Consider the following 23,601-nt stretch of genomic DNA (forward strand, 5'->3'; position numbering starts at 1 on the left):
ATCACTGCACAGCTTTCTGTTTTGGATGACTACCAACCAGCTGTCTACCAGGATGAATGGGCACCCCCAAACTGTGGCCAAAAGCAAAGTAGACCGTTCTTGTGGCACAACTTGCAGCTGAATATAAAATGATTGATTTTAATGGCTGGTTCACAACCCAGATTATATAGATCCTCCCCTCCACCATTAGCTTTTCTGAACCATACAGACCAGAGTTACCCTTAAAGCATTTTCTCTGTTTCTGAAATTATCCCGGCCTCAACCTACATTAACCTGCTGTCCCTAAATCCTCAACCTAATTTCTGTCCTCTCTGTCCTGTCACGCCTCCCAAGTTAAGTTGCTTTCAGCATGTGTCCCTTCCCACTGGCCGCTACAATTGTGCCAGCCCATATATCTGCCACCCCTCCTTCCCACATTCCTAGCAGGCAAACTGGCCCTCTCTGTCCAAGCTGCTAGCTACCCATTACCAGCTCATCTCGCTGCCTCCCACCTCCTTTCCCTTGACCCACCTCACTTGACACTACCCCGCCACAATCAGCCCACCTGCCACAAAATCAAAATATCACTGACAAGTCAGTCTAGCTGGCAGCATGGAGAGAGAGAGAGAGAGAGAGAGAGAGAGAGAGAGAGAGAGAGAGAGAGAGACAGAGAGAGAGAGAGTAAGTTTGTTTTTGTTTGTATAGCTTGTCAAAGGATAAGTCTTAAAGCTAGCAAGTTTTCTTTCTTTTGTTTGTGTCTATCAGCAACTCAATACTTCTGTTTTCCGGTGAGTGGTCTCCTGTAATCCTAACATGTTTGTCTTGTTTAAAACATGTATATGAACTTCTTTGAGCAGAATTTCACTAGAAATATTTTTCATCGTAATAGACGTCTTTGAATGATGAACTGTTTTACACAAAAACAGAAAAATAAAGTTCAAAAAATTGAATTAAAGGGCGGTGGAGGCAGACGCTCACCCACAAGGAGAGGGAACTTTTCTGTTTCTCATTACTAAATCCAGTATGAGCATTTTCCTAAAGTTTCAAAAGCTTATAAATTATTTCCCATATTTCTCTTAATTTGCCAGGGGCATGAGAAAGGCGACTAGCTACAGGTTGTCCATTGATTATCCTCAACCTTTTTTTTTTTTAAAGTTACCTGAAAGAAATAACACAGATAAATAACTATCAACTATATTCCCTGAGTAACACATATTTAGAACCATGGGTATGGCATGTCATTAACAACATGGCTTAACACTGTATCTTATTTTTATTAATATTAGCAGATGCAAACCGCTGCATTGCTATCCAAGCCTGCCCTTCATCCCCCACCCCCACCCCCAAAAAAATTAAAGGTAAGGTTATCATCCTCCCCCCTCCCCCCTCCCCAGCCCCTAGTCTCCTCCATCAGGGGGAAGAGCAGGCTGTTTGAGTGCATGGTAACTACCCTTTCCAGCCATAGGTATTAACAACTTTTACTTTTATTGCATTTATATCTCTTTTCTTGCAAAAAGTAGATAATTTCTTTTGTTCGATCTTACCATTTTAAACTATTTCTTTAAACTGCTGTTACAAATTTGACACAGAAATAATACACATAGCTAAAGAAAAGACAAGAACTTTGAATTTATATGTGGTACATGTATAGCTAAGGGATATATTATAAGAAAATGACAAGTAAATAATGTTATGCGTTGGGGTTTTTTTCCTCAGGTTCCAGCTTTAGCTGGGACTAATCTTTTCCTTTCCAATATGGTAGCCAAAACGGTCTGCCATGGTGTCTCATAGATGACTCAGTCTTCGGTGTCTTTTATCTTCTTCAATGTTGCTGATATTATGATTCAGTTCTTCCTGCTGTGCCAGCCACCCTTTGTAGTGTCTTACTTCATCAGCTATCATTGTTTGGGCAATCTTCACTGTTCGAGTTGATCTGACTCTATCCTCTCAGGTAGCCTCTGTCATTCATGTTGCGCAGTTGGCCAACATCACCTTTTTGCCTTTCATCTCAGGGTGATCACTGTGGATGTCCATCTGGGGTGTCAGTGTCTTTCATGTTGTTGAGAGTGATCTTTAATTTGGGAGGCTGTTATACACCCATTTGCGCACTGACCTGCATCAATCACGGCTCAGCTTGTGCTCGCCGGTGGTGGGCTGTTCAGTAGGTGGTAGGCTTCCTTCAGTAGGGGTCAGGCTGCTTCCAACTGAACAGATTGTATGCTCCTTGCAACAAATTTGTAAAGGATTACGAATGAAGTACGTCAACGAGTGTGACGATTCTCGTTGTAAATAGTTCAAATCCATGTTCACCAATAGTAAATTCATTAACGAACAAGAAATATGTAATTTAAAGATGTGTCTTATTGTAACTATGATTTGACAGAACTTTATAAAGTCAACACAAGACCATTCCCACATCAAAACATGGGAAGTAACATTGTTCACAGAAGATACCGCATCCGCTTCAACTACTGTGTATTGTCTTAACGCTCTCAGACTATGCCCAAATACTGATGCTGCATGCTTGAGGAATGTGCATAAAGTACAGCATCGTTAAGTGCTTCAAGAATGACTACAGGTTTTTGGCTTATTTCTACATTAGTCATAAAAATGCTAATAAACAATGGTTAATGTAGTGTCTATTCTTGTTAGCTAATAACAGTACTCACTCTAATCGGTACAGTATCGATAGTATATTTAAATGCTGTACTGTGATTTTTGCAATTACATTTTTACAGATTTATTATTCAGTTGTGGCAAAGGAAATGCACTGAGAGTAAAGATGAGCAAAATGTGTAATTGTAACTGTATTAAACATTACAGTATTGATTGAGGTTTTATTACACGGGCATTCATTGTCTAATATTCCAGGTTCAACTTGGTTTTCAGGGAACAAGGGCATAAGTTATATTGCATTATTAACACCACTGATAAAGTATTGCCAACAGACGTGAATTTTACCTTGAGGGAGTATCCTGTAAGCTTGCTTCCTGTGTTGAAATACGTATCTAATACTCTTTATTTGTGGGGAAGCAATTTGCAAGTAGCCATTAATATCACAAACATACAAATTTCCTAGGGGTGAAAATATTACACAGAATACCTAAATATTTGGTGCCCATAATGATTAAAAATTATTTTGTATTTAATGTTTTTTGTGTAAACATGCTGAAGTTTGTGAGTTACATATTACACCATGGAACATGCGCAAGTCAATTGCACCTTAGTTTCCTGTGGTCACAACACAATAAAAAAGGAAACCAATATTTTTCTAGGTCAATGGTCTTGCCACAGTGGTAACATCAGTTCCCGTCAGATTATCGATACTAAGAGCTGTTGGGCTTGGCTAGCACTCGGATGGGTCACCATCGGGGTCTGCGCAGTGCTGTTGGCAAGCGAGGTGCACTCAGTTCTTGTGAGGCCTATTGAGAGCTGCTTAACTGAGAAGTAGCGACACTGCTCACGAAAGCTGACAGCGGCTGGGAGAGTTGTGTGCTGACCACACGCCCCTCTGTATCCACACCCGGTGGTGACTAAGGCTGAGGATGACACGGCAGCCAGTCAGTACCGTTGGTCCTTCAAGGGCTGTTCAGATGGAGTTTTTTCTTGTAAACTTTCTTCAACATGCTGGATCATATTATAAATGCATTATAAATACATCTACATTCACTGACTATTATATCAAATGTTTGTTGATAGTAAGTATTTGAAATGAGAATAGTTAATTGAAAATAAAAGTGATGCAGACTTGTATTTGATACCCCTGACAATTTGTACTGATGCACAAATCCATTAGGATATCACACTTAAAAGCATGGGCTGTAACTGTAATTAATTTATTGAGGAAACTTGGATACATTTTGTTATAAGGCACAGCTTCCATTATATTTTATTATAAAGCACAACTTACATCCATTTGAACCTGCATACCATAGTCAGACCTAGGTGCACCTCTGTAATTTTTAACCCACCCACTTCCCTTCAGTACCAAATTTACTTCACTATTCCTTCATGTCTCAAGATGTGTCCTAACAGGCAGTCCCATTTTTCAGTTGTGCCATTAAATTATCACCTTATAATAATATAAGTAATACATTATTTGGTCATCTTTTCATAGTTACTGTTGATGCTACAAATGCATAGACAAATCCATGAAAAAGGAAACAATTACTTTCCTTTCATTGGACAGTATTACAAATGTTCAATTATATTAGTAGGACATTGCATAAAACAAATACAAAGAATTTTGTATGAAAAGAAAGAATTCATTGTATGAGAGTCTGCCAGAACAAGAAAGGAACGGTGATTTTTATGTGGGTGGCTCTGAGCAAATTACTTTGCTGGGGGCATCTGCATTCAATGCAATCAAGGAGCTATCTGCTGTTGCGTGTATGCAATCTCCTCTTAACAGAAGACTGTGTATAAAGTGAAGACAATGATGTGCTACTGCCTAAGAATCCACATTTACCATTTTGTGGTGATGACTTATTTATTATTCTTATATATAAATGTCAGGTCATTAAAAAATAAAATTGGTAATCATAGTAGGCTATTAGGTGTAAACAAGAAGACTACATTGCGTGTTAATAAGCACTGGCTCAGTGAAGATAAGCTACAACTGAACATATCACAGGGGATGGTCATGGCATACTGTGACAGATCAAGCTGGCATCTGTCACCTGCTCTAATTACACTGCAACTACTACCAATAATTTTTTTCTCTCTTTTCTATCTCTGGGTGTTTTGGTTCTGATTTTCAGTAATATTTGTATGTGATGTAGGCATAAATCTGCTCATTGGTTATTTAGGTCAGATTTCATTGTTACTGTTGTGACAGTGCCACGACATTTAACAGTGCCGCCACAACAGTACGTGCAAACGGCGATAGAGGCGCTCCGTAACTCGGTTGAGCGTGGGAGCGCCACCTAGCTACGAACGGCGCCGACCGCATGTCACGGCACGGCAGTCGAATAAGAGATACTGAGTTGTTATCATGTAACCAGCTATTGTTTCTAAGTGAATGTGTTTGAATATCCACGCAATTATTGGTGATTAAAGGTTATAACACTTTTTGGCGACGGGGTCAGATATTTTCACTGCATTGTGGATTTGTGTGTTCGTGACGGGGCAGACATGGAACAGCTTATGCAAGCGCCCATTGAACAACAAACACGGCTGCTATTCAGGCATTGTCAACGTCACTTACTCATCGTCTGTCTTCCTCTTCTCCGCCTCCGTTCCCTCCTTACGACGAGGCCACTGAAGACTGGGAGGATTATGAGAAGCGTTTGCGGCAACACTTCTTGGCTTTCGGCATTGTCGACGCTCCTATGTGTAAGTCGGTATTTCCATCTTGGATTTCCCCACGGATCTATCAGCTGCTATCTCAGTTAGCCCCTCTGCAGGAACCTGCCTCTCTGTCCTTCCAAGAAATGTATGACTTATTGTCTAACTATTACCGAAAAAACACCCACGTCGTTGCCGCCCGCGTGGCGTTCTACAAGTGTCGTAAACAGCCCCATCAATCTTACCGGACTTGGGCGGCAGAACTACACGGTCTGAGTAGGAAATGTCAGTTTGTCACGGACACTCATCATGAGTCTTATGCTGATTCAATGGTTAGGGATGCTATTCTACGGCTTGCTCCTGATGAAGAAGTTCGGCAACGCGCCCTACAACTGCCAAACCCGTCGTTGTCGGAAGTTCTAAGCATCGCTCAATCCTTTGAAGTGTCTCACGCTGCTGGCGCGCAAGTAGACGCGTGGTGTGATGTAGGCGCTGTACAGTCAACTTTCGACACGAACAATTTGCCTGTTTCACAGGAGAACGAAGATGTGGCGGCGGTTCACTCGCATACACAACGTCGCGGTGGGCTGCAACGCTTCCAGCGACAACAGCACCCACAGAAGCAAGTTCGTTCTGCACTTCCTTCTTGTCCACGTTGTTTCGTACAGCATGACAGGGCCACGTGTCCAAAACGTTGGGCCACGTGTAATTCATGTAGGAAAAAAGGCCACATTGCTTCTGTGTGTCAGTCCCCTAAAGTTCCTGTCGATGAGGACGAGGCATCGGACATGGATGTTAACTGTGTGCTTTCTCAAACAAATAAGTTGTTTGTTACTGTTCGTGTTCTGGATAAAGACATTCGCATGGAAGTGGACATTGGCCCTGCAGTAACTCTCATTAATTCTCGCACATATTTGGAGTTGGGCTCCCCTCCCTTGTCTCCAGTTACGCGAAAACTGAGAACTTATAATAAACAGAAAATTCCTATCATTGGCCAGTGTGATGCTTCCACTGCCTACAAGTCTGTTGTTAGGCCCCTCACGTTTTATGTGGTGGATCACGCGGGCACTGAAAACCTGTTCGGCTATGATGCTTTCCAGTTATTCGGGTTCTCCATTGATGGTGATGTGCACCTCATATCTGAGGATATTCCGTATCAACAGCTGGATGGATTGTGTTCTGAACTTTCGTCCGTGTTCTCTGCTGGTCTGGGTCGTGCCAAGGATTTTGAAGCCCACATTACTCTTAAACCTACAGCTCGCCCTAAGTTTTTCCGGGCACGCCCTATTCCGGTAGCGTTGCGTGCACCTGTCAAGGCTGAGATAGACAGGTTAACAGCTTCAGGGATTCTCCTTCCTGTTACCTCCAGCGAATCGGCATCGCCAATCGTGGTGGTTTCTAAACCAAACGGGAGTCTGCGATTGTGTGGTGATTTTAAAGCCACTGTGAACGCTCAGAGCCTCATTGACACTTATCCTCTTCCCCGTCCTGAGGAGTTATTTACCAACCTCGCTAGGGGCCAGTTCTTTTCCAAACTTGACTTATCGGATGCATACCATCAGTTGCCGTTGGATGCTTCTTCCAAGGAATTTCTCATCTTCAACACTCCTTGTGGGTTGTAGCAGTACCAGCGGTTACCATTTGGCGTCGCTAGCGCGCCGGCCATTTTTCAGCGGTTTTTGGAACAGCTCACGGCTTCTGTTCCCGGCTGCCCCCGTGACATTGTTGTCACGGGGTCCTCCACTGAGTAGCACCTTCGCAATTTGCGTTCACTGTTTCGGGTTTTGCATTCGGCTGGGTTGAGGTGCAATCTGGACAACTCATAGTTCTTCGAACCCTCCATTGTATCTTGGTTTCCACTTGTCCCGTGAGGGTGTACGTCCTCTACGTCAGCACGTTGCGGCCATTAACGCTCTACCCCGGCCGTCTACGGTAAAGAACTTCAGGTGTTTCTAGGCAAGATTGCTTATTATCACAAATTCATTCCATCCGCGGCGGCGGTAGCTCATCCTCTGCATCAGCTGTTACGAAAAAACGTCCCTTTATGTTGGTCCGAAGAGTGTGAGCAGGCTTTTGTCCGCCTGAAGGCTCAATTGCAGTCGGCCCCTTGTCTTGCCACATTCCGTCCGGGTCAGCAGTTGGTTCTGGCGACTGACGCGTCACAGTATGGCCCAGGGGCTATTCTCGCCCATCGGTATGAGGATGGGTCGGAACGACCCATCGCCTATGCTTCCAAGACCCTCAACGATGCGCAACGGCGTTACTCTCAAATCGAAAAGGAGGCGCTCACTATCATTTATGCTCTAATAAAGTTCAGAATTTTTTTGCATTGTTCTAAGTTTCGCCTCATCACCGACCACAAGCCACTGGTCTCTCTGTTCAGCCCATTGGCGTCACTTCCGGATAAGGCAGCTCACCGCCTGCAACGTTGGGCCTTATACTTGTCTCGTTTTCACTATGATATTCACTGTCGCCCAACGGCATGAAGGCCATTGGGGGATTTCTCAAACTAAGTCCCTGGCCCGCAGGCACGTTTATTGGCCTGGTATTGATTTGGACATCGCCCACATGGTTGCTGCGTGTGGTCAGTGTGCTCAACAACTGGCTGCACCTCGTCCAATGCCCTCTCCGTGGCCTGATCAGGCGCAGCCATGGGAATGGGTGCATGCTGACTTTGCCGGCCCCTTCCTCGGTACTTATTTGATAGTTGATTGACTCCTTCTCGAAGTTTCCGTTTGTTGTTCGATGTCCGTCGCCCACCACTGCGGCGACGACGCTGGCTTTGTCCAAAATCTTTGCGCTAGAAGGCCTTCCATCCACGATCGTCACGGACAATGGCCCTCAGTTCTCTTTGCAGGCCTTCCGTAATTTTTGTACTGGACAAGGGATTCATCATGTTACAGCACCGCCCTTCCATCCGCAATCGAATGGGGAGGTCGAGCGCCTTGTCCGCACTTTCAAAAGCCAGATGAAAAAATTCCTTAGTGATTTTTCCACAGACGACGCTCTGCTGCAATTTCTGAGTTCTTATCGCTTCACGCCTCTGGGTGATCGCAGCCCTGCTGAACTCTTGCATGGCCGCCAACCGCGCACTCTACTGCACCTGCTTCACCCTGTCAGGCCTTGTGCTGTGTCCCCTAGTGCGGGAAAATACTCGGTGGTCGCCGACGTGTGGGCACGAGGGTACGGATCTCACCCTAAATGGATTCCAGGGGTGGTCAGGGCTCTTCGCGGCCGCCGGCTTTGTGAAATACGTACGGACGACGGCACGATTGTTCGCCATTACGACCAGATGCGCCCACGAGTGGTAGCCTCGCCGATGCCACCGCCCCTTCCTTCACCTCCACCAGCCCGAGAACCAGTCCTGTTGCTGCTGCCGATCTACCGTACGTGTTGATGCAGCTGACGTCGCTACCACTTCCGAGTACGCTGGAACCGGCCCCAGTCGCGACGCCGCCTTCTCCGGGACCCATCTCGCTGGAGCACATCCCCAGGTCCACGACACCTATGGATGCTGCTACGGAGTTTTCACCCATCATCTCGTCCAGGAGGCACGTTCCACGCACGAGCTCCGTCCTGGACATTTTCGACCATACTTCGTGTCTCTCTGTGGAATTTTCTCGGGGCCTCACAAGAGGCCACGAATGTACCCGCACTGTCCGTGTCTCCAAAGAAGTGAGTGTTTTTTTTTTTCAAGGGTGGAGAAAGTGTTGTGACAGTGACACGACATTTAACAGTCCCGCCACGACAGTACGCGCAAACGGCGATAGAGGCGATCCGCAACTCGGCTGAGCGCGGGAGCGCCACCTAGCTACGAACGGCGCCGGCCGCATGTCACGGCATGGCAGTCGAATGAGAGATACTGAGTTGTTATCATGTAACCAGCTATTGTTTCTAAGTGAGTGTGTTTGAATATCCACGCAATTATTGGTGATTAAAGGTTATAACAGGTGTACTGTCCAGTTTGTAAGATATTGAATGCCTTGGCCAGGCTGCTATTGGGAGCATTAGTTTCAGCATCTTATTCGTGAGGTCAGGGTCACCTGCCTTCCTTGCATTGAGGTGGTTGGAGTCGTCACTCTTTCTGCAGTGATTTCTTCAGTGTGGCAGTTTTTGCCCTGTCTCGCCATGGATATTTGTAGCTGTCCCACTGCTTCTGGAACGTGGTCTCGGTTGGTAGGTTCATTGATGCGGATGAAGTCATTGGTGAAGACTTCTACGAGAGTGTCTGCCTTAGCGTCTGGGTCAATTCTGCATTTTTTTTTTTGTAAGTGAGGAGTACAGTAGGCTCTTGCAGCTCACATGCCCACCTGCGGGCTACCTGATGCCCACAGACTCTGTATGAGTGAAGGCAACCTGCCTGTAGCATACGTGACCATGCTGCTGGGTGTCCAGGTGGCTAACCCATATTTCGAATTCGTGCCTATAGTAACTGCACTTATCTCAGAGTGAGCTGACAGGTGCCCATGTAGCACCAGGAATCTCCAGCAGGGGGACTGTGCAGACTAAACTGCGGAAGTTAAGAAGAGAGAAACAGAATTAACTGTAGAGGATATGCAGATACAGTTTGTGATGAAAAGTATCCGGACACCCCCAAACGTTTTTCATCTTAGGTTCACCGTGCTGCCACCTACTGCCAGGTACTCCATATCAGCGTCCTCAGTAGTCATTAGACATCGTCAGAGAGCAGAATAGGGCGCTCCACACAACTCATGGACTTTGAACGTAGTCAGGTGATTGGGTGTCACTTGTGTCATACGTCTGTATGCGAGATTCCCACGCTCCTAAACATTACTATGTCCACTGTTTTCGATGTGATAGTGAAGTGGAAACGTGGAGGGACATGTACAGTGCAAAAGCATAGAGGCTGACCTCGTCTGTTGACTGACTGAGACCGCCGACAGCTGAAGAGGGTCGTAATGTGTAATAGGCAGACATCTATCCAGAACATCACACTGGAATTCCAAACTGCATCAGGATCCACTGCAAGTACTATGACAGTTGGGTGAGAGGTGAGTGAACTTGGATTCCATGGTCGAGCGACTGCTCGTAAGCCACAAATCACGCCAGTAAATGCCAAACGATGCATCGCTTGGTGTAAGGAGCGTAAACATTGGACGATCGAACAGTGGTAAAACATTGTGTGCAGTGACGAATCATGGTACACACTGTGGCGATTCAATGGCAGGGTGTGGGTATGGCAAATGCCCGGTGAACGTCATCTGACAGCGTGTGTAGTGCCAATAGTGAAACTCAGAGGCGGTGGTGTTAGGGTGTGCTATGGTCGCAGGTTCGAATCCTGCCTCGGGCATGGATGTGTGTGATGTACGTAGGTTAGTTAGGTTTAAGTAGTTCTAAGTTCTAGGGTACTGATGACCACAGATGTTAAGTCCCATAGCGCTCAGAGCCATTTGAACCATTTTTTGTTAGGATGTGTTCGTGTTTTCAGTGGAGGGAGCTTGTAGCCTTTGTTGTTTTGCGTGGCACTATCACAGCACAGCCCTACATTGATGTTTTATGCACCTTCTTGCTTCCCACTGTTGGAGAGCCATTTGGGGATAGCGATTGCATTTTTCAACACGATGGAGCACCTGTTCACAATTCACGGCCTGTGGCGGAGTGGTTACACGACAATAACATCCCTGTAATGGACTGACCTGCACAGAGTCCTGACCTGAATCCTGTGGAACACATTTGGGATGTTTTGGAATGCCGAGTTCGTGCCAGGCCTCACCAACCGGCGTCAATACCTCTCCTCAGTGCAGCACTCCGTGAAGAATGGGCTGCCATTCCCCAAGAAACCTCCCAGCACCTGATTGAACGTATGCTTGCGGGAGTGGAAGCTGCCATCAAGGCTAAGGGTGGGCCAACACCATATCGAATTCCAGCATTACCGATGGAGGGCGCCACTAACTTGTAAGTCATTTTCAGCCAGGTGTCCGGATACTTTTGATCGCATAGTGTATGTAAATACTGTAAAGTAAGAAGCAAGGGGGAATTGCCGCTGTATAATTAGCTGGTACCTCTTTTTGAAGCCCTTATCTAATACAAAATACTATCTGCTCACCATTTGGTCTGACTTCTCATGGTTTGGTGGTGTTTACTTGTATTTGAGACTCCAGATGAGAAATAGGCAGAGTAGATGCCATTTTTATTAATGACACAGGAGTTGGAAGTCGTTTCAGATCACAAAGGTTTAACTTGCATTTAAATTGCAGCTACACTTATGAGATACTTGGTCATAGACTTAACAAGAGACGTTGGACCAGCAACATATTAAACATGTTGGCGTTTGTCACACACTTTTAATTTTGTATGAAACACGTTAGAAAAGCTACATTAATAAACAGAAATTTGTCTAACCTCATGATATTGCGGAATTTTCGCACTTCTGGTGACACTGTCGTAACACGAGGTGCACCTGAAAAGTTCGCTGATACTCTCTGAAAATAAAGGAAACAAAAGTTGCTAGCAAAGTTCCTTTCGTGGCCTGCAGAGCAATCACCATTAAATACAAGAAACTTTTGACACTGGTTGTAAAACTATTCGAACCTATCATCAAGTGCTTCTTGTGGAATCTGTACGCACAGTGGTCTCACATTGTTGGATATTTACGAAGTTTGCGAATATTTGTGAATAAAGTACACACATCAAAAAATGTTTTGCATCTCCTTAGTTCCGAGAGTTCGGGAACCTGTACAGAAAATTGGAATAGGGATCAACATAAACATCATTTCCGCCCTTTTTATTGCTCATGGAAACCACAAATTGCATGTCGTATCACCAACATAGCGAGACCTTCAGAGGTGGTGGTCCAGATTGCTGTACACACTGGTACCTCTAATACGCCCTCTTGCATTGATGCATATCTGTATTCGTCGTGGCATACTGTCCACAAGTTCATCAAGGCAGTGGTGGTCCAGACTGACCAACTCCGCAATGGAGATTCGGCCTAGATCCCTCAGAGTGATCGTCCATAAACAGCCCTTTTCAATCTATCCCAGGCTTGTTTGATAGGGTCCATGTCTAGAGAACATGCTGGCCACTCTAATCGACCGATGGTGTTATCCTGAAGGAAGTCGTTCACAAGATGCCCACGATGGGGGGGCGAATTGTCGCCCACGAACACGAATGCCTCGCCAGTATGCTACCAATATGCTTGCACTATCGGTTGGAAGATGGCACTCACGTATCGTACAGCTGTTACAGCACCTTCTCTGACTACTAGCGGCGTATGTCGGCAGCACATAATTCCACCCAGAAACAGCAGGGAACCTCTGCGTTGCTGCACTCACTGGACAGTGTGTCTAAGGCATTCAGCCTGACAGGGATTCCTCCAAACACGTCTCCGACGATTGTCTGGTTGAAGGCATATGCGACATTCGTCGGTGAATAATGGTCCATTCAGCATGTAGTTGGGCCCATCTGTACCGCCCTGCATATTGTCGTGGTTGTAAAGATGGACTTTGCCACAGACGTCCGTGGTGAAGTTACCCATCGTGCAGCCTATTGCGCACAGTTTGTCGTCACAGGACGTCCTGTCTACTCGAAAAGCATTATTCGACATGGTAGCGTTGCGCCAGGGTTCGCCTGAGCCAAAATTCATAGATAGAGGTCATCCACTGCAGTAGTAGCCCTTGGGCGGGCTGAGCGAGATATGTCATCGACAGTTCCAGTCACTCTGTATCTCCTCCATGTCCAAACACAATCGGTTTAGTTCTCTCCGAGACACCTGGACACTTTCCTTGTTGAGAGGCCTTCCTGACCCAAAGTAACAATACGGACGCGATCAAACCGCGGTACTGACCGTCTAGGCACGGTTGAACTACAGACAACACGAGCCATGTACCTCCTTCCTGGTGGAATGACTGGAACTGATCGGCTGTCCGACCCCCTCCATCTAATACGTGCTGCTCATGCGTGGTTGTTTACATCTTTCGGCGGGTTTAGTGACATCTCTGAACAGCCAAAGCGACTGTGTCTGTGGCACAATATTCAGTCATCATCTGTCTTCAGGAGTTCTGGGAACTGGGGTGGTACAGAATTTTTTTTGATGTGTGTGTTTACTGTCTTAGCTTATTTTCAACTCTTCTGTTCTCATTGTTAAAGTTTGTCGCCAGTCATCCAGAAGCATCCGTCACTCTCCCTTGAGGCTGTTTGGTAATGTGCATGTTGGCTTGAATGCGGGTTATCCTCAACACCCTCCTTTCCGTCTCTGAAGCGTTTACACACACACACACACACACACACACACACATACCGCCGTTTGAGACTCGTACAGATTCCCGTATGGAGGACACAGTGATAGACATCCCTGGGCTTATGAAACAGCTGAATGGGTTGAAAATAAATAAATCGCCAGGTCCTGATGGGATTCAAATTCGGTTTTTCAGAGAGTACTCTACTGCATTGGCTCCTTACTTAGCTTGCATTTATCGCGAATCTCTTGTCCCGAGCGACTGGAAAAAGCGCAGGTGACGCCTGTGTATAAGAAGGGTAGAAGGACGGATCCTCAAAATTACAGACCAATATCCTTAACATCAGTTTGTTGCAGGATTCTCGAACTTATTCTCAGTTCGCATATCCTGAATTCCCTTGAGAGAGAAGTTGCTGTCCATGCATCAGCACGGCTTTAGAAAGCATCGCTCCTGCGAAACGCAACTCGCCCTTCTTTCACATAATATCTTGCGAACCATGGATGAAGGGTATCAGATGGATGCCATATTTTTCGAGTTCCGGAAAGCGTTTGACTCGGTGCCCCACTGCAGACTCCTAACTAAGGTACGAGCATATGGGATTGGTTCCCAAGTATGTCAGTGGCTCGAAGACTTCTTAAGTAATAGAACCCAGTACGTTGTCCTCGATGGTGAGTGTTCTTCGGAGGTGAGGGTATCATCTGGAGTGCCCCAGGGAAGTGTGGTAGGTCCATTGTTGTTTTGTATCTACATAAATTATCTTTTGAATAGGGTGGATAGCAATGTGCGGCTGTTTGCTGATGATGCTGTGATGTACGGGACGGTGTCGTCGTTGAGTGACCGTAGGAGGATACGAGATGACTTGGACAGGATTTGTGATTGGTTTAAAGAATGGCAGCTAACTCTAAATAAAGCTGAATGTAAATTAATGCAGATGAATAGGAAACAGAATCCCATAATGTTTGAATACTCCATTAGTAGTGTAGCACTTGACTCAGTCACGTCGATTAAATATTTGAGTGTAACATTGCAGAGTGATATGAAGTGGGACAAGCATGTAGTGGCAGTTGTGGGGAAGGCGGATAATCGTCTTTGATTCATTGGCAGAATTTGGGGAAGATGTGGTTCATCTGTAAAGGAGACCGCTTATAAAACACTAATACGACCTATTCTCGAGTACTGCTCGAGCGTTTGGGATCCCTGTCAGGTCGGATTGAGGGAGGACGTAGAAGCAATTCAGAGGCAGGCTGCTAGATTTGTTACTGGTAGATTTGATCATCAAGCGAGTGTTACGGAAATGCTTCAGCAACTGCGGTGGGAGTCTCTGGAGGAAAGGAAGCGTTCTTTTCGTGAATCGCTACTGAGGAAATTTAGAGAACCAGCATTTGAGGCTGACTGCAGTACAATTTATTGCCGTCAACTTATATTTCGCGGAAAGACCACAAAGATGAGAGAGATTAGGGCTCGTACGGAGGCATATAGGCAATAATTTTTCCCTCGTTCTGTTTGGGAGTGGAACAGGGAGAGAAGATGGTAGTTGTGGTACGAGGTTCCCTCCGCCATGCACCGTATGGTGGATTGCGGAGTATGCATGTAGATGTAGATACAGACGTACAGTCGTGGACAAAACGAGCGAGATCCCTCGCCTTTTCGTTACGCTGATCCGCACAGCTTTAAAGTCTGCTACACAGCATAACAGACAAGGCGACGAAGTGCTACCAACATAATATGCACAGGCGTAAAATTGAAAAACTATCCGAAATTTGTCAGACGGTTTTCAATCATGTGTAAGACTATATTAATACTGATTAGTGTGTTAACCACAACATCTAAATATAAGATATAAATGAAAGAATAAACGCTAATTAGCATGAACTGTACTAATAAAAATGAATATCAGCTTATCGAGATAACATAACTGTTTTAGTAAGACTAAGTACTCCAGATCGTTACGAATTAGCAAAATATTACGCGCATTCTTTCCCGAAATGATCTGTGTCGACGTTCAGACCAGTCATACTGGTTTACCGTTGCTGACCTACCATGAAAGTGTGCAAATTTAGCAATGCGTGAAGATTCATAACGAAATTCAGTTAAAAATCATTCAATTATTGACAGAAGCGGAAAAAGTAGGCAGTAACAAGTATGAAATTCTACAAGAGTTTCACATCGATATCCACAGGGCGCCAGTACAGAATTAAGGTAGCAATAAAACCTATTGGGGGCGGGAGAATTTTTTAAAATTCCTTTACTGATAGTCTATCTGCCTCCATCGAATAGAAAACAAACCAAACCTCCCTTGCAGTAGCAAATACCTTTCACTACGCTAGCAGACAACCCAGGCAAGCAGCCCTGTATTATTACCCCAGACGTGAATAAACCGGCAATTTCGCAATGAAAATGGCAAAATGATCTGCATTTTCTGTTGGATGAAGTTTTCTGGACTCAAAAACATGAATCGTCTACCTGTATGTCACCGCTTATGTGACAATCATTCGGGATGTTTATCGAAATAACAAAAAATTGTTATCAGCGAGTAAATTTAGTAAGATAATGCTGCACCACCCCAGGAAATAAACGGCGACGCAGCTGCCAAACGTATTCTAAAATGTTTCGAATTCTCCATTCTGCCACAGCCAGAAATCGTTTATTAGCCGACGTGTTCCTTAAGGTAGCTAGTAATGGGAATGCTCGCACATTTAAAACGCGGTTGCATTAATAGTGGGATCTGAATTACCACGTGTATAGGCAAACTGATTTTATTTGCATTCCTTTAAACGTGTTTTGGATCCTAAGCGTAGCTACGATTTGTATGCTGATGTATCGACTGCAACTGAAACATTTCGAATAAAGAGTAGGGGAAATTATTATGCGGCCCTTATATTCAGTAACTGTGGTAACTATTTTCGTTGTTAGGATTTCGTCACGTAAATCGGTAAAAACTTGTATCACTTTCTTGACCGTCTGTCTGTCTACCTAACCCTTAAAACACGTTTACCTCGAGTAGGGGTGGACATAATAAGTGGAAATGTATCGCACTTTCTGCGGTATACGGGCCCTTGGTGGTGTAAAAAAGTGAGCTATGTCAACGCAATCTCAAGATACGGCCGTTAATGTAAAGAAAATTTACGCGAAAGGTCAAAAGATGGCTCTAAGAACTTTGCCAACAAACTGCTTAGGTCATCACTCCCCTAGATCTAGAACTACTTCAACCTACCTAACCTAACACTGAAAGAAGGCCCCCAGAGTAGACAACATTCCATTAGAACTAATTACAGCCTTGGGAGAGCCGGTCCTGACTAAACTCTACCATCTGGTGAGCAAGAAGTATCAAACAGGCGAAATACCCTCAGACTTCAAGAAGAATATTATAATCCCAATCCCAAAGAAAGCAGGTGTTGACAGATGTGAAAATTACCGAACTATCAGTTTAATAAGTCACAGCTGCAAAATACTAACACGAATTCTGTACAGACGAATGGAAAAACTGATAGAAGCCGACCTCGGGGAAGATCAGTTTGGATTCCGTAGAAATGTTGGAACACATGAGGCAATACTGACCCACCGATTTATCTTCGAAGAAAGATTAAGGAAAGGCAAAAATTCTGAAGGTGGCAGGAGTAAAATACAGGGAAAGATAGGCTATTTACAATTTGTACAGAAACAAGATGGCAGTTATAAGAGTCGAGGGGTATGAAAGGCAAGCAGTGGTTGGGAAGGGAATGAGACAGGGTTGCAGCCTGTCCCCGATGCTATTCAATCTGTATATTGAGCAAGCAGTAAAGGAAACAAAAGAAAAGTTCGGAGTAGGTATTAAAATACTTGGAGAAGAAATAAAAACTTTGAGGTTCGCCGATGACATTGTAATTCTGTCAGAGACAGCAAAGGACTTGGAAGAGCGGTTAAACGGAATGGATAGTGTCTTGAAAGGAGGATATATGATGAACATCAACAAAAGCAAAACGAGGATAATGGAATGTAGTCGAATTAAGTTGGGTGATGCTGAGGGAATTAGATTAGGAAATGAGGCACTTAGTAAAGGAGTTTTGATATTTGGGGAGAAAAATAACTGATGATGGTCGAAGTAGGGAGGATATAAAATGAAGACTGGCAATGGCAAGGAAAGCATTTCTGAAGAAGAAAAATTTGTTAACATCGAGTATAGATTTAAATGTCAGGAAGTCGTTTCTGAAAATATTTGTATGGAGTGTAGCCATGTATGGAAGTGAAACGTGGATGATAAATAGCTTACTTTTAAGCAGCACTGTCACAACACTAAAAAAAAGGTCTGTGCCAGGAACAACATACTGCGGAAGCTAACAGGTTCATCGTGGGAAGCTCAACCACACGTTTTGCGCACCACGGGTCTGGCGCCGAGTATCTCAGCAGCGGAATATGCGGCGCCAGTCTGGAGGAACTCAGCTCACACTAAGCAAGTTGACGTCGCCGTAAACGAAACTGTACGTATTGCCACAGGATGCCTCAAACCAACTCCCACAGACATCATTTACCCCATCATAGGCATAGCACCACCCACTATCCGCAGACAAGTAGCCGCCGAGATCGAAAGATCAAAACAAAAGAATGATCCTCGACACCCGTTGCATATGCACCGAAAACAACGTGTCCGGCTGAAATCCCGCAGGAGTTTCATTGAAACTACTGAAGAGCTCGTCACCAAACCCGCCGCAAGGCGGCTAGCTCTTTGGGAAGAAATGGTGCCACACTCCACAATAGATCTACTTGAGGAGGGATCTGCAGGATTTCAACTACCTTTTACAACTTGGAGGTCATTAAACCGGCTGCGCACTGGAGTAACTGGGTGCAAATCAAACCTATTTAAATGGGGTTACAGTGATAGCGATAGGTGTGAATGCGGAGCAATACAGGACTTGGACCACCTACTGATATGCCCAGATATGTCTATGACATGCACTAAAGATGATATTTTGAAAGTCAATGACAAAGCAATCTACGTTGCTAATTTCTGGGAAGGGAAGATATAATTGGTGCATCCGGACACGGAAGAAGAAGAAGAAGAAATAGCTTATACAAGAAGAGAATAGAAGCTTTCGAAATGTGGTGTTACAGAAGAATGCTGAAGATTAGATGGGTAGATCACATAAGTAATGAGGAGATATTAAATACAGTTGGGGAGGAGTTTGTGGCACAACTTGACTAGAAGAAGGGATCGGTTGGTAGGACATGTTCTGAGACATCGAGGAATCACCAATTTAGTATTGGAGGGCAGCGTGGAGGGTAAAAATCGTAGAGGGAGACCAAGAGATGAATACACTAAGCAGATTCAGAAGGATGTAGGCTGCAGTAGGTACTGGGAAATGAAGCAGCTTGCACAGGATAGAGTAGCATGGAGAGCTGCATCAAACCAGTCTGAGGACTGAAGACAACAACAACAACAACAACAACCTAACAGATATCCATGCCCGGGGAAGGATTTGAACTGACGGCGCAAGGAGCAAGTCGGTCCGCAATATGACGCCGTTGAGCGCACGGCTAACCCGCGCCGGCAAGCTGTTAATATCATCTGGTGTTACTAAAAAGTTACTCACTTCTGGTGAATGATTTTCTGCGCAGTTCATTTAAAAAAGAATAACTAAAATATATTTGATGTTACGGAAGAGGTTGGACGCTTAATTCATTTCCCCTTGTCTTTATTCATGATGTTAGATTCGCAATCTGAGCATACATACTATCCATAACCACGCTTTAGATACAAGTCATAGTCACATATATGCAAATACAACACGTTGGCTTATACTTGAGGTATTTCGTTTCCCACGAATGGTTGGCAGAGGATGCTGTTTCTCCAGTGCTAGCTATCTCAGCAATCAGCTGACAAGGAGATGGCACGACCGTGGGGTCGGGGATTTGTCTGAAATTTTGTGTGGTGAAAGAGGACCCCTAACACCTGGCGTGGTTAAAATATTTGGACGCACTACCCGGAAAATCCCAGGGAAAATCGATCGAAAGTTTTTTAGGTGCCTTATGAACATAAAATGTTAGCCCACTGACCAGCCGCCGTGTGGCCTGGATGTTTAGGGCGCAGAGTTTTCCGCCAGAGGTCTCGGGTTCGATTCCTCCTCCAGCACTATTTTTTCTGTCCTGTTTCATTTTCTTTTGTTATTCCACCAATTATTCAGAAAGCTTCCCAAACCTACATTATCTTTAACAAATTAGTTACATTATTGAATAAAAAGTATTTTCTTTTTGCCCAACAACACAATTCATGGCGGTGGGATTTCCATTTTTCATTGTAAAGTAGATGAGGAGCAACATTGGGTTTTTAATCAGAATAACAAAGTCGATTGGGAAACATTCAATTATTTCTATACATATAATAATTATAAACAAGAATCGCAGTGGTAATTATCGTAAAAACAAAGAAAGCAATAATTTTTGCAACATCTTGCGCAGCACATAATAGCGTATTTTTTACAATCACAGGGCGTTTGCAATAAATCTGTACAAAAACATGCCCCATTAACATTTACGAAAATGTTTTGAGTTTCTGATAATTTTGAGGCAAACCGGGCATATTTAATCATATCTCGGGATATTGGTGACGATAATTGAGAGTGAATTATAGAATGAACTTTTATACAATCTTCCTGGGAATTAATTTCACGCTTCTCCTGTAACAATGCGCTGCAATTTTGCAAGCAACAGAAGAAAAAAAAGTACCGGAGCAGGAACGAACCCGAGACATGTGGCGTAAGGGTCCGAGCTCTAACCATGCAGGTTAGACAGCGGTTTGGCAATGGACTAATATTTTGTACTCATAAGGCATCTAAGAAACTTTGGATCGATTTTTCTCGGGATTTTCCGAGTAGTGCGTCCTACTATTTTAACAATGTGAGATGTTAGGGGTCGTGTTTCACCACACAATTTCGGACAAATCCATCACGGTCGTGCCATCTCCTTGTGAGTGAACTTGCATATTATGTTGGTAGCACTTCGTCGCCTTGTCTGTTATGCTGTGGAGCACACATTAAAGCTGTGCGGATCAGCATAACGAAAAGGCGAGGGGTCTCGCTCGTTTTGTCCACGACCGTACGTCTATATCTACATCTACATACACACTCCGCAATCCACCATACGGTGCGCGGCGGAGGGTACATCGTACCACAACTACCATCTTCTCTCCCTGTTCCACTCCCAAACAGCACGAGGGAAAAATGACTGCCTATATGCCGCTGTACGAGCCCTAATCTCTCTTCTCTTATCTTTGTGGTCTTTCGGCGAAATGTAAGTTGGCGGAAGTAAAATTGTATTGCAGTCAGCCTCAAATGCTGGTTCTCTAAATTTCCTCAGTAGCGATTCACGAAAAGAACGCCTCCTTTCCTCTAGAGACTCCCACCGGAGTTGCTGAAGCATTTCCGTAACACTCGGGTGATGATCAAACCTAGCAGTAACAAATCTAGCAGCCCGCCTCTGAATTGCTTCTATGTCCTCCCTCAATCCGACCTGATAGGGATCCCAAACGCTCGAGCAGTATTCGGGAATAGGTCGTATTAGTGTTTTATAAGCGGTCTCCTTTACAAATGAACCACATCTTCCCAAAATTCTACCAATGAACCGAAGACGACTATCCGCCTTCCCCACAACTGCCATTACATGCTTGTCCCACTTCATATCGCTAAATGATTTTTAACTGAATTTCGTTATGAATCTTCACGCATTGCTAAATTTGCACTCTTTCATGGTAGGTCAGCAACAGGAAACCAGTATGACTGGTCTGAACGGTGACATAGATCATTTCGGGAAAGAATGCGCATAATATTTTGCCAATTCGTAACTATCTGGAGTACTTAGTCTTACTAAGACAGTTATGTTAGCTCGATAAGCTGAAATTCATTTTTATTAGTACAGTTCATGCTAATTCATCTACATCTACATCTACATCCATACTCCGCAAGCCACCCGGCGGTGTGTGGCGGAGGGTACCTTGAGTACCTCTACTGATTCTCCCTTCTATTCCAGTCTGTATTGTTCGTGAAAAGAAGGATTGTCGGTATGCTTCTGTGTGGGCTCTAATATCTCTGATTTTATCCTCATGGTCTCTTCGCGAGATATACGTAGGAGGGAGCAATATGCTGCTTGACTCTTCGGTGAAGGTATGTTCTCGAAACTTTAACAAAAGCCCGTACAGAGCTACTGAGCGTCTCTCCTGCAGAGTCTTCCGCTGGAGTTTATCTATCATCTCCGTAACGCTTTCGCGATTACTAAATGATCCTGTAACGAAGAGCGCTGCTCTCCGTTGGATCTTCTCTATCTCTTCTATCATGTGGTACGGATCCCACACTGCTCAGCAGTATTCAAGCAGTGGGCGAACAAGCGTACTGTAACCTACTTCCTTTGTTTTCGGATTGCATTTCCTCAGGATTCTTGTAATGAATCTCAGTCTGTCATATGCTTTACCGACGATCAACTTTATATGGTCATTCCATTTTAAATCACTCCTAATGCGTACTCCCAGATAATTTATGGAATTAACTGCTTCCAGTTGCCGACCTGCTATTTTGTAGCTAAGTGATAAGGGATCTGTCTTTCTATGCATTCGCAGCACATTGCACTTGTCTACATTGAGATTCAGTTGCACCATGCATCAATTCGCTGCAGATCCTCCTGCATTTCAGTACAATTTTCCATTGTTACAACATCTCGATAGACCACAGCATCATCTGCAAAAATCCTCAGTGAATTTCCTATGTCATCCACAAGGTCATTCATGTATATTGTGAATAGCAACGGTCCTACGACACTCCCCTGCAGCACACCTGAAATCACTCTTACTTCGGAAGACTTCTCTCCATTGAGAATGACATGCTGCCGTCTGTTATCTAGGAACTCTTCAATCCCATCACACAATTGGTCTGATAGTCCATATGCTCTTATTTTGTTCATTAAACGACTGTGGGGGAACTGTATCGAACGCCTTGCGGAAGTCAAGAAACACGGCATCTACCTGGGAACCCGTGTCTATGGCCCTCTGAGTCGCGTGGACGAATAGCGCGAGCTGGGTTTCACACCATCGTCTTTTTCGAAACCCATGCTGATTCCTACGGAGTAGATTTCTAGTCTCCAGAAAAGTCATTATACTCGAACATAATACGTGTTCCAAAATTCTACAACTGATCGACTTTAGAGATATAGGTCTATAGTTCTGCACATCTGTTCGACGTCCCTTCTTGAAAACGGGGATGACCTGTGCCCTTTTCCAATCCTTTGGAACGCTACGCTCTTCTAGAGATCTACCTAGCGTTTATTCTTTCATTTCTATCTTATATTTAGGTGTTGTGGTTAACACACTAATCAGTATTAATATGGAATGAGATTTTCACTCTGCAGCGGAGTGTGCGCTGATATGAAACTTCCTGGCAGATTTAAAGTGTGTGCCCGACCGAGACTCAAACTCGGGATCTTTGCCTTTCGCGGGGAAGTGCTCTACCATCTGAGCTACCGAAGCACGACTCACGCCCGGTACTCACAGCTTTACTTCTGCCAAGTTTGGAAGGTAGGAGACGATATACTGGTAGAAGTAAAGCTGTGAGTACTGGGCGTGAGTCGTGCTCCGGTAGCTCAGACAGTAGAGCATTTGTCCACGAAAGGCAAAGGTCCCGAGTTCGAGTCTCGGTCAGGCACACAGTTTTAATCTGCCACTAAGTTTCAGTATTAATATAGTCTTACACATGATTGAAAACAGTCTGACAAATTTCGGATAGTTTTTCAATTTCACGCCTGTGCATAGTATTTTGGTAGCACTTCGTTGCCTTGCCTGATATGCCGTGTAGCAGACTTTAAAGCTGTGCGAATCAGCATAACGAAAAGGCGAGGGGTCTCGCTTGTTTTGTCCACGACTGTACATTTTACCCCCTGCTTCGATACTGCAGACCTGCATTGGCATTCGATGAATTTCTGTCGCTTCTTTCCCTAATTTGAAGCAGAACTTCATGTTAATGCGTGGCTCCATTTTGTGCTTTTGACCGCGAATGCCTTCGTGGGGTGTGGCGTGCGTATGAGCACGAGCATATTGACAGCGGTGGCCGGTGCACGGCTTTTGCAGTACCTGGAGATGCGCTTCGGCGTGGCGGCCCAGCTGTGCGCCAGCATTGCCTTCTCG

The 23,601-nt window shown here is 44.6% G+C and overlaps 2 protein-coding genes across 2 annotated transcripts in view; both read left to right on the plus strand.

The window, feature by feature from the left end:
- LOC126426649 (putative sodium-dependent multivitamin transporter) overlaps positions 1–23,601 on the plus strand; it is a 504,370-nt gene that overhangs the window by 167,940 nt on the left and 312,829 nt on the right. The window lies entirely within an intron of this gene.
- Positions 1–23,601, plus strand: part of LOC126426755 (putative sodium-dependent multivitamin transporter) — a 450,643-nt gene that overhangs the window by 162,917 nt on the left and 264,125 nt on the right. The window lies entirely within an intron of this gene.

The sequence above is a fragment of the Schistocerca serialis genome, chromosome 11 (genome assembly GCF_023864345.2).
Source record: "Schistocerca serialis cubense isolate TAMUIC-IGC-003099 chromosome 11, iqSchSeri2.2, whole genome shotgun sequence".
Lineage (NCBI taxonomy): Eukaryota > Metazoa > Arthropoda > Insecta > Orthoptera > Acrididae > Schistocerca > Schistocerca serialis.